The sequence below is a fragment of the Cryptomeria japonica genome, chromosome 4 (assembly GCF_030272615.1).
Source record: "Cryptomeria japonica chromosome 4, Sugi_1.0, whole genome shotgun sequence".
NCBI lineage: Eukaryota > Viridiplantae > Streptophyta > Pinopsida > Cupressales > Cupressaceae > Cryptomeria > Cryptomeria japonica.
Genome location: NC_081408.1, coordinates 143715486 through 143727059, shown reverse-complemented (window position 1 = coordinate 143727059; position 11574 = coordinate 143715486). Strand labels below are relative to the sequence as shown.

General features: G+C 35.7%; 1 pseudogene; it reads right to left on the bottom strand.

The window, feature by feature from the left end:
* Nucleotides 1-2463: 2463 nt before the first annotated feature.
* LOC131074092 (peroxidase 5-like) lies at nt 2464-11142 on the bottom strand (annotated as a pseudogene).
* Between the last annotated feature and the right edge of the window lie 432 nt (nt 11143-11574).

Genomic DNA, 11574 nt, shown 5'->3' with positions numbered 1-11574 from the left:
AGGATTCTCTCATACACCTTGAAGTTTGAATTCTTCTATGGCTTATGAGGCCTTATCTTATATTATAGTTGGGGAGTAGTTTTCTAGTTATGGGTGAATAGATTCAACTCTCCTGTAGAATTTATAGGGGGCCATCAACCGGCGGTTGATTGGAGGAGCGCTAGTAGCCTCATAACAGTTTTAATAATATATTAACCAACTTGATGTAATAATTTTTCTACTTATTCCCTGTAAAGTTACATTTAATTTTTAGATAGATTTAAATTAAATATCTCTATCTCTGTTAAATTTTCATCACTACTACAATGGTTAAATTTTAGTTTTAATTTCTATATGTCTCAATTTCACCATTCTAGGATTTTACACTACTCTAAGAGTGGTTAAAATAAGTGGCTCTTTTATTCACTTGGTTTGTATACAAATTTCATTTCAGCTTTGTGATTAACAATTTGATGAACATAAGAGTTTATCACCAAGAATTATTCTTAAAGAAGATTTAAAAAAATAGGTTCATCTAGATTACATATTGATAAACTAGAAAATCCATCAAAATACATAAATAAATTAAAGAATCTATTTTGTAGATATCTTGGAATAAGTTGTACTTCGTCTTTCCCCAAAGTTACATTTAAATTATAGATAGATATCTTTCTTACTTTGTCATTTTTGTAGGAAGAGTTTAATTTCACACTACTCTAAGGGAACTTAAAATAAGTGGTCCTTTTGTTCGGTTAGTTTGTACCACAATTCTTTTTCAACTACATGATATAAAATTTGATAAACATAAGACTTCACCACCAAGCATTATTCTTATAGAAAAGCACATAAAAATTCTATCTAGATTACACATTGATAAACCATCGCGATCCAAGAAAAAACATCAATAAAATAAAGAATCTATTTTGTGGATATCTTGAAATGACCTTGGCATTCTATAAAGTTGCATTTTCTTTGAGGCATTTTATCAAACAATTCAAGTGCATAATTTGTAACTCTAGATTTGGCACACATTTATTTGAGGATTTTTTTCAAATAATTCACATGCCTTGTCTATACATTCATTATTGGATATGTTTTTTTGACATTGGGTTTTGAAAAAACTTCTTAAACAATTATTCTTTGTTGGTTTTCTATGCATTATTCCTTGTAAATCATGTCTCTTATCATGGTTTCTTCAAAAAGAATAATTTTTAATAACGTAAAAAATGTCACTCAAAAATAAAATATAATCATGATAGACCATCAAGTACATGCATTTTTTAGTTACCTGGCTATGAACCATATGAAAAATATGACCAATTATTTAGAATATAATAAAACAATTACAAGGATTAAATATTATGTAAGTAATATTTTTTTTAATCAAAATAAAAATATTTAATTAATAATAGAATTAAATCACCATAAATGGTTCATGGTTTGGAGGGATTATTATATTCTATTGGTAGACACATTTTTTTCAAAACCCTCACCAAAATTAAACTAACAATATATGTGATCATTTGTATGGTGCAAATCTTGAAGGCAATGCAAGTTAAATGAGAAATGCTCATCTTATCAGATTCTTTTGACAAAGTTGCAAATTTCTATTTTTTGTGTGAAGCCCATGCTTGTGTTTCACAACTAAACTCCTAGTTTGAATTTGAAAACTGTCAATCCACATCTCCATATAAAACTTGGAGGAACACACATACAATTAACAATGAGTTTGTGCCAAATAGCATGGGACGGGGAGATTCATGTCAAGAAGAAATTGAATGATTGAGGTCATTCATATAGATATAAGGGAAAGCTAATTTATTTGCAATTGGAATTGAGAAATAGTGTTTAACATATATCATTGAATAAAATAAAGTTTAATTGTTAGTAATAGCTTGTTAGTTGTTTGGTGTTATTGTCAGTTAATGACTAAAAGACTTTATAAAACAATTGCTATATAATTATTTGACAACAATTCTACCTTCTATTATTTTCAACACATTCAACTGCTTTATTTATCTGATCTTTAAATTATATCTAAATTTTTATATTATTCTCTACAACTATATTGACTACAACAATTCTTTATTAGGATTTCAAATCGTCAGCCCTCTTATTATGTTTTGATCACCTATATGGTGGGGTCTCTAATATGTTTTAAGAGGTAATATGCGGTGCGGATGTCGAGAACGGAACTACATGTCAAAATATGTTTTTGTAGATGTTAATATAGTAGCAGTGCTAATAACTCCAAGCACAAAAAAGATTATTCAACAGTGTCCACAAAGTTCTCATTTTGTTTCTGGAATCGTTCAGAAAGAAAAAAATTTGCAAGGAAGCATCCTCGGTATGCAAGAATGATGCAGTTATATCTTATAAATAACTGTCATTTTTTATTTTGTATGAAAGAATTGTAATAAAAGAATGGTATAAAACAATAGAGCAATGAAACTTAAACTGCTTTAAGGGCGGTGCAGAGATTGGCTAGTTGGGGATATGGCATTGTTTCCTTATCTCTCCCTGAGATCCTGTAACCACGTCAATTGTACCCATCTTTACCATTGCCCTTCCAAAGTTTTTCCTCCAAATACTGGGATACTGGGCATTAATATTCACGTGTCTGGCGGTCGCATCATTTGACATCAATGTTTGATCAGATTTCAACAGTCCACGCTTGTATTGCAAATCGACGTAGTATTTCACGTCCAAATTAGTGGGAGTGAAAGGATCCAGTTGAACACTGGCGTTAGATGGATTTGTAGGGGGGCATTTGACCTTGACCACCTACGGCGCTGAAGTTATACAGACAATCTTCGGTGAATGCAGCACAATGAGAAACTCCAATTGAATGTGCTCCTGCAAGAGCAGTCAAACTATTTATATAAGATATAATCTACAGATGATTTAATCAATTCATTAAGCGTTATTAGAGAATATGCAGGTGTACCTGAGAGAGTGACCGTCTCCTCCTGCGGCAATTTCTTTGAAGCAAAAAGTTGTGTCAACTGGTTTACATCAAATGAGGGAGGAGGAAGATTTCCTGAGACATCTGATTCACGTGATATCCTTCCGTCTCTTCATCCTCCTTCAACCGCCCAACTAAACCCACCAGCCTGAATTTACATTGATTGAATTTTTTTTTCAGAAAATATGAAGGATTTGTTAGTTGGGGTAGCTTGGACAGTTGTTTGTCCATTTGCTAGGATTGAGTAAATAATTGTTTTCTAAACAAATTTGTTAGAATATGGACAATTTTTTTTTTAATTAGATGACTTTCTTAGAGACACCTTGCAACAAATTTAATTAGGGTTAGTTAAGGTGTTATTTATCTCAGTCATTGAATGAGAATTAATCTCGGTCATTGGTTTTACAATGAGAGTAGTATAAAAGGGGGTCATTGGGCATTTGGAGAACACACTTGAGAAGCATTTGCAGTGATAGCAAATGAATTTGCAGATTTAGCAAATAGTCTTTTAGTGTTAGGAAGGGCATAGTGATAGCATTGGAGATAGCAATTGTTGATCTTGGCAGGAAAAATTGGGAGATTGTCATAGCTCTGCCAATAAGAGGCAAGCTATTTTATGTATCACTTAATTTGTTGAATTTTAATATAACTCCTCATCTGTAGTACTGGTTTCCCCTCGGGGGTTTTCCAAGGACGATTTCTCCAAAAATATTGTGTTCATTGTGTTGCATATTTTCTATCTGTAATTTTATTTGTGAAGTTGCAGTTGTATTATTATTTGATATTTGGAAGTCAAATAATCTATCTAAATAGGAGATTAATAATTAGTAACAGCAATAGAATTTTCACATGGTATTAGAGCTAAGTTGAGGTTAGAAAAGGTTTACCCTAGCAAAAGGAAAGAAAGTCGAGGGTTAATAAAACCTAGTTTGACCTCTTTCAAATTATTATTTCTTTTATCCCTTGAGATGGCCTCAACAAGTTTAATAGATCAATATAGATTAGATGGAGCCTCAAATTTTGGTGTCTGGAAAGCCATAATTTCTTTATTGCTAGAAAAGAATGGTATTAAGGAATATGTTACCACAGTTGTGATTGTACCTACAGATCCAACACTTCTTGCAACCTATAAGAAGGAAGATGCCAAGGTGAGGAGGATAATCCTTGACAATGTTAAGGATCATATAGTTCCGCATATCACAGATTTGGATACAGCGAAGACAATGTGGGATGCCATCCTGAATCTGTACTAGAATGTGACCATTAATAGGAAGTTGATTCTTAATGAAAAATTGAGGAATACTCAGATGAACAAGGGAGAACATGTTACAGGTTACCTCACCAGGATTAGACTTGTCAAGGATGAGTTAGCAGACGTTGGAGATAAACATGGTGATGGTGAGCTAGTACGGATAGCCCTAAATGGGTTTTATAAGAAGTGGGATGTATTTCTTCAAGTTATTAATGGTTGAGACACCTTACCAAACTGGGATCGACTATGGAGTGATTTCACTCAGGAGGAGCTTAGACTAAGTCTTGTCAATGGAGCCAACAATAAGAGTCAAAAAAGTGACGTGGAATAGCATGAAGTGAGAAGAAGAAGAAGAAGGACTTGTCTAAGATCAAGTGTTATGGCTATCACGAGTTTGGCCACTATGTCACCGATTGCCCACAAAGGAAGAAGAATGAGAAGAAAGGAAAGAAGCAAATGGTAGCTTTAGCAAATGTAGATAAGCTCTCTAGTAGAATGGAGGATGAGTTTGTACTCATAGCTTGTATGATTAACTCAACCTCACAGAGTGTTTGGTATATAGAAAGTGGGGCGTCATTTCATATGACAGTAGTTAGAGAGTACTTCTCCAGTTATAAGGAGGAGGACACCAAAGTCCAAATCTCTATGGGGAACTTGTCCAAGCTCCACCCAGTTGGGAAAGGGACTGTTTAGTTTTAGAGGGAGAATGGCAAGTTGATTCCCCTTCATGATGTATTGTATGTTCCAAACTTAGTTATGAATCTGGTTTCTGTATCTGTCCTTTAGGATAAAGGCTACAATGTACTCTTTAGAGGGGCACATGTGTTGATCAAGCATAAGGATTGGAAATCACCCATAGCTATTGGAGTTAAGAGTGGTCGACTTTATAGGCTGCAGTTTGATACTCCTAAGGAACTCATGAGCAAAAGTAATCCTAAAGGTCAAGGAGAGCTATGGCATAGGAGGATGGGCCATATATGTCATGGAACACTTAAATTGCTCCATGAGATAGTGACGGGTGTTCTAGAGATGTGCACAAAGCATGATGATTTATGTAAGGGATGTGTGCTGGGTAAGTTTGCGAAAGCAACTTTTCCAAGGATTGACACGAGATCCAAGGGTGTTCTTGATCTAGTACATTCAGCTATATGTGGACCAATATCGACAAAGTCTCTCAGAGGATATGAGTACTATGTTACTTTTATTGATGATTTCTCTAGGAAGACCAGGATATACTTCTTGAAGACCAAGGATGAGGTTTTAAGTCGCTTCTAATATTTCAAGGCTCTTGTGGAGAACTCTACAGGAAGGAAGATAAAGGTTCTTTGGTCAGACAATGGAGGAAAATACAAAGGGAAAGAGTTCTAGGAGTTCTGTACTAGGGAAGGGATCAAGAGAGAGTGGATAGTTCCTTACAACCCACAACAAAAAGGGTTGCTGAGAAGAAGAATAGTTCTATATCGGAGGAACCAAGGGCTATGCTACATGACTAGGACATGCCCAACTACTTATGGGCAGAGGCATGTAGTACATCAGTATACATACAAAACAGGGTTCCACATAAGGCACTAGGGAAGATGACACCAAAGGAGGCTTTCATAGGAAAGAAGCCAGATGTCAGTCACTTCAAGATATTTGGAAGTTTGGCATATTGTCATATTCCAAGGGATACAAGTACCAAGTTAGATCATACTACAGAGAGAGGGCACTTCATGGGGTATAGTGAAACCTCAAAGGCATATCAGATATTTATTCCAGGGATCAGGAGGATTATAGCTAGACATGATGTCAAATTCATGAAAGATAAGGCATTTAGGAGGTCCAAATATTTTCCAACAGATGATCAGAGTGAGTAGCCAATAGAAGCTCCAAGGATAGGGAAGCAAATCTCGAGTACAGTTACTAGTACAAGCATAGGCTCAGGTGGTGAGAGTTCACAGAGTATAGAGTAACAGGTACAATAAGAGATGCATCAAGAAGACATGGAGGTGATGTTTCATCCTCTATAGTTGGCAGTAGGAACTATGAGATTCAATAGACACATAGGGATACTCAGGAGTTTGTGGGAACTCCTAGGAAGAGTAATAGACAACGGAGACAACTAGCCAAGTTTAATGACTATGTGGCTTTAGTTAGAAAGTTGGTAGATAGTGAGCCTTCCAACTATCAAAAATCTGCATAGTAGTAGGTGTGGCAAGATGTGATGGTCGAGGAATATACCTCAATAATGCGGAATGGTGCATGGGAGGTCATGCTTAGACCAACAAACAGGATAGTGGTTGGATCATGTTGGATCTATAAGAGAAAACACATTGATGATGATAGCATCAAGAAAGGCAAGGTTTGTGGCCAAGAAGTTCTTTCAAAAGGAGGGAATAGACTATGAGGAGATATTCACTCCAGTGGCCAGGTATAATTCTATATGAGTCATAATCTCGCTTGCAATACAGATGGGATAGCAGATCCATCAAATGGATTTCAAGATGATGTTTTTTAATGGTGAATTGAAGGAGGAGGTATACATAGAACAACCAGAGGGCTTTTTAGCACACAACAATGAAACCCACGTGTGTAGATTAAAGAGAGCCTTGTATGGAGTCAAGCAGGCTCCCAAAGCATGGTATGAGTGCATTGATACATACCTACAAGCAATGGGATTCGTGAAGAGTGAGGCGGAGGCTAACCTCTACTATTTGGTAGTAGGGGGTGACATTCTTATTCTTGTTCTATATGTGGATGACTTGTTTCTAACAGGTTCACTAGGGCTCATAGAAGAATGCAAGAGGGACCTTGTAGCAGAGTTTGAGATGAAGGATTTAGGACTTATGCACTACTTTCTAGGCATGGAGGTCTGGTAGACAAATGGAGAGATTTTCCTTGGACAAGGGAAATATTACATCAAAATTTTGAAAAGGTTTAGGATGGAGGATTGCAAAGACATATCTACACCTATGATCATGAATTAGAGGAAGGGAGACACATCCATGGAGATGGATGTAGATCTCACCCTACATAGGCAGTTGATTGGTTCTCTCATGTATTTGGTCAACAGCAGGCTAGATATACCCTTTGTAGTAAACTCTCTTAGTCAGTTTATGGTTGAGCCAAACAGAGTGCATTGGATAGCAGCAAAGCATGTGTTGCGGTATTTGCATGGTACAATTGAGTATGGGATTAGATATGCTCGAGGTGAAGGAATCAAGTTGATGGGCTATATTGATGCAGATTGGGCAGGAAGTACAATAGACAAGAGAAGCACTTCAGGGTGTTGTTTCAGTTTGGGATCAGGAGTTGTCTCTTGGTTCAACAGGAAGCAGAAGTTTGTGGCTTTGAGTTCTACAGAAGCAGAATACATAGCAACTAGCATGATGATGTGTGAATCTATATGGCTTCAGAAGTTACTAGTATCCTTTTTTGATCAGAGGGTTGAGACTACTGTGATACACTATGACAATCAGAGTTGCATCAAGTTATCTAAGAATCTAGTGTTTCATTATAGGTCTAAACATATAGACATCAGGTATCACTTCATCAGGGATTGTGTTCAATGAGGGATTTTTTAGCTACAGTATATACCTACAAAGGAGCGGGTAGAAGACATTTTGACTAAGGCATTAGGGAAGGCAAAATTTATCTTCTTAAGAGATAAGTTAGGTGTCATGCAGAACAACTTCTTCACTAAGAGGGAGTGTTAGTTGGGGTAGCTTGGATAGTTGTTTGTCCATTTGCTAGGATTTATTAAATAGTTGTTTTCTAAACATTTTTTTTAGAATAGGGACAATTATTTATTTCATTAGATGACTCTCTTATAGACATCTTGCAAAAAATTTGGTTAGGGTTTGTTAAGGTGTCATTTATCTCAGTCGTTGAATAAGAATTAATATTGGGTATTGGTTTTACAATGAGAGTAGTATAAAAGGGGGTCATTGGGCATTTGAAGAAAATACTTGAGAAGCATTTGTAGTGATAGCAAATGAATTTGCAAATCTAACAAATAGTCTTGCAGTGTTAGCAAGGGCATAGTGATAGTGTTGGGGATAGCAGTTGTGGATCTTGGCAGGAGAAATTGGGAGATTACTAGAGCTCTGCCAGTAAGAGGCAACATATTTTATGTATCTCTTCGTTTGCTGAAGTTTAATATAACTCCTCATCTACAGTACCGGTTTTCCCTTCGGGGTTTTTCCAAGGATGATTTGTCCCAAAATATTCTGTTCATTGTGTTGCATATTTTCTATCTATAATTTTATTTGTGAAGTTGCAGTTGTATTATTATTCGATATTTGGAAGTCAAATAATCTATCTAGATAGGAGATTGATAATCAGTAACTGCAATAGAATTTTCACAGGATTCTCTATAAAAATTAATCTATTTGGGTAGGATTCATTAGTTTTCTCTAAAAAAATTATGGGAATCCACTCAAAGATACAATTTTACTATCATTGGGTTAGAACTACACTAGAAAAGCTAAATCATAGTTGTTTGGTGCATCTTATTTATTTGAACTCTTAAATCTCAATCATCTCAAATCTTTGATATTGGGCATCCTTTGCTTGTATTATTGTAGAGATTGATATGCTGAAGGCCTTTCAAGGTTATATTATTTTGTAGGTGCAAGACCGCCCTTGGACTCAATTAATCAAGTATGAGTACATTCCTTTTTGATACAAGTGTTGCTTTGTTATGGGGCATTTAGCCTCAAATTGTTCTTGTGGTTCTCACAAGTCCTCATCTTGATAGATAATTCTTTGCATGAACATCTCACAATTTTATTTGATGATTCTAGCAATTTGAATGTTTTTTGAGCCATCTTCTCTTGCTTTGATTCCCTTTGAATCTAACTATGGCCCATTGATCAGGTTGTTAGTAAGACTGATGTTCATTCCATTGTGTTCCAAGTTGTTGTTCCTTATGTTATTTTCTCCAATAAAGTTGTGATGCTATTTTGACTCATACTCTTCCTTCAATCCCACGTTTAATCCATGTTGTACCCTTAGGTAGGGTTTTTGAAGGGGTGTTGTCTTTCCCTTCTTTTGGGTCTACTAGTTTGGAAGAGAACTTTGGTTGGACAATTGATCAAAAAAGGAAAAAAGATGAAAAAATGCATAAACTGATTTCTAATATAGCTCAGTTCTAATTTTGTTACCTTTGAGTAACTTTTATTTGGCTTATAAAATGGTTATGACCATGCCCAAAACCCATTTATCTTAATAAAAAAGAATGAATAAATTAAAATTTACATATATTAATTTTGGATATAAACTCTAATTCTATCTTATCTTATTTTTAATACATTTATTTTTTAATCACAATTAATCATACTAAACTCCATGATTTTTACATTATATTTAATTTATCATGTTATTTTGTATAATTCTATTGACCATATTAATAATTTGTTAGGATTTCGAATGTTTATCTATCAAACATGTTTTCATCACATCAATGGTGGAGACTCTAATATGTTTTAGAGGATATATGCGGAGTGGCTGTGCAGAACGGAACTCCACTTCAAAATATGTATCTTAACAGGTTAATATAGCAGCATTGCTAATATCTCCCCACACAAAAAGAAAAATTATTCAACTTTATGTTCAAAATTATGAGTTATGTTTATGGAATCATTCAGACAGAAAAAAAAAATGCAAGGAAACATCTTACCAAATAACTATCAATTTTCCTTTTGTATGAAAGAATTACAATTAAAGAATGGTATAAAACAATAGAGCGATGACACTCTCTCTTTTAAAGGGCGGTGGAGGAATTGGCTAGTTGGGGACATGGCATTGTTTCCTTATCTCTCCCTGTGATCCCGTCAAAACGTCAATTGCACCCATCTTTACCATTACCCTTCCAAAATTTTCCCTCCAAATTTTGGGGTACTTGGCGTTAATGTTCACCTGTCTAGACGTGGCATCATTTGACATCAACGTTTGATCAGATTTCAATAGTCCACAATTGTATTAGAAGTCTACATAGTTTTTTACGTCCAACTTAGTGGGAGTGAGACGATCCAGTGGAACAACGGTGTTGTTTGAAGCTGAATGGGGGCATTTGGTCCTGAGGTGAAGAGCATAGTTAGAGTCCATGGAAGGATCTTGACCGCCTCGGCCGCTGAAGTTATACAGACGATCTCCGGTGAACGAACTACAGTGAGAAACCCCAATTTAATGGGCCCCTGCAAGAGCAGTCAGATTATTTATATAAGATATAATCTACAGCAGATTTAATCAATTCATCAAGCATTATTAGGAAATATGTAGGCCTACCTGAGAGAGTGACCATGTCCTCCTGCGACAATTGCTTTGAAGCAAAAAATTGTGTCAACCTGTTTTCCGAGACATCTGGTTCGCGTGATATAATTCCGTCTCTTCCTCCACCTTCAACCTCCCAACTAAACCCACCAGCCTGAATTTACATTCATTGGGGTATATGATAAGCTATTAATGCTCTATTATTAACATTTTGTATAATCGAAATTTCATTATTATTAATTGAATAAAACATACTTGGTAAGCACTATCTCTTGCAGCGAATGCAACTACGTCAGCACAAGAAACGACGCCAGGACATTTGGCTTCCAGTTTGGACTTGGCTTCATCAATTATGTCGTAGCCCCTTAGACTTGGGTTATTGGCCGGATGGTCCTTCTCCGTTGTATTGCCTTCTGTAGAATCAAGGAGAATTGACCCATCGCAACCCTGCAATTCATCATCTGTCATTGTTTTTAATATTGTTCTTACATAATCAATCATGATTATCATGAAATAAGTGATGAAATTCAAGATGAGAATCTTGCAGAATACTTACTCTTACAAAGAAATCGTGGAAATGCATCCTTATAATAAGAGAAGTTGCTACACCAGGATTAGCTTTAACAACTTTGGCAACAGTTTCACTGATGATCTCCTCGGCCTTAGGGCAGGTTTGACTATAACAACCCACCATCAACCCATGCCCATTAGCTGAAGTAGATAAAAATAGTATGACCAAAGGAATAACAAGAAGACTCGCTTCCAATATTTCAGTTTAGAGTAGCTAAATAGTAGTCGAAATTCTATTAGATGAGAGGAGAAATTGAACAAAAACGCTTTTGGCTATGGTATATAGGAGGAGAGAAGGATGTGGTATTTAACACCATCATCTCCGAGCTGATTTGATCAAGTCAACACAACTTACAGAATATGACTTGGCCTTGTTTTTGTCTGTTCTGCTCTGAAAAGTTCTAACATTCGATGATAGCATTTTAACGCTGGGTTTGCCTGTCAAATCAGCAATAGATTGCAGCTTAGACTGGGCACTTTGGACTCATCTACAATTTCGACTCGTTCTATTTCCACTTGCTCGCATATGAATTTTGACTCAATAATCTATTATGTG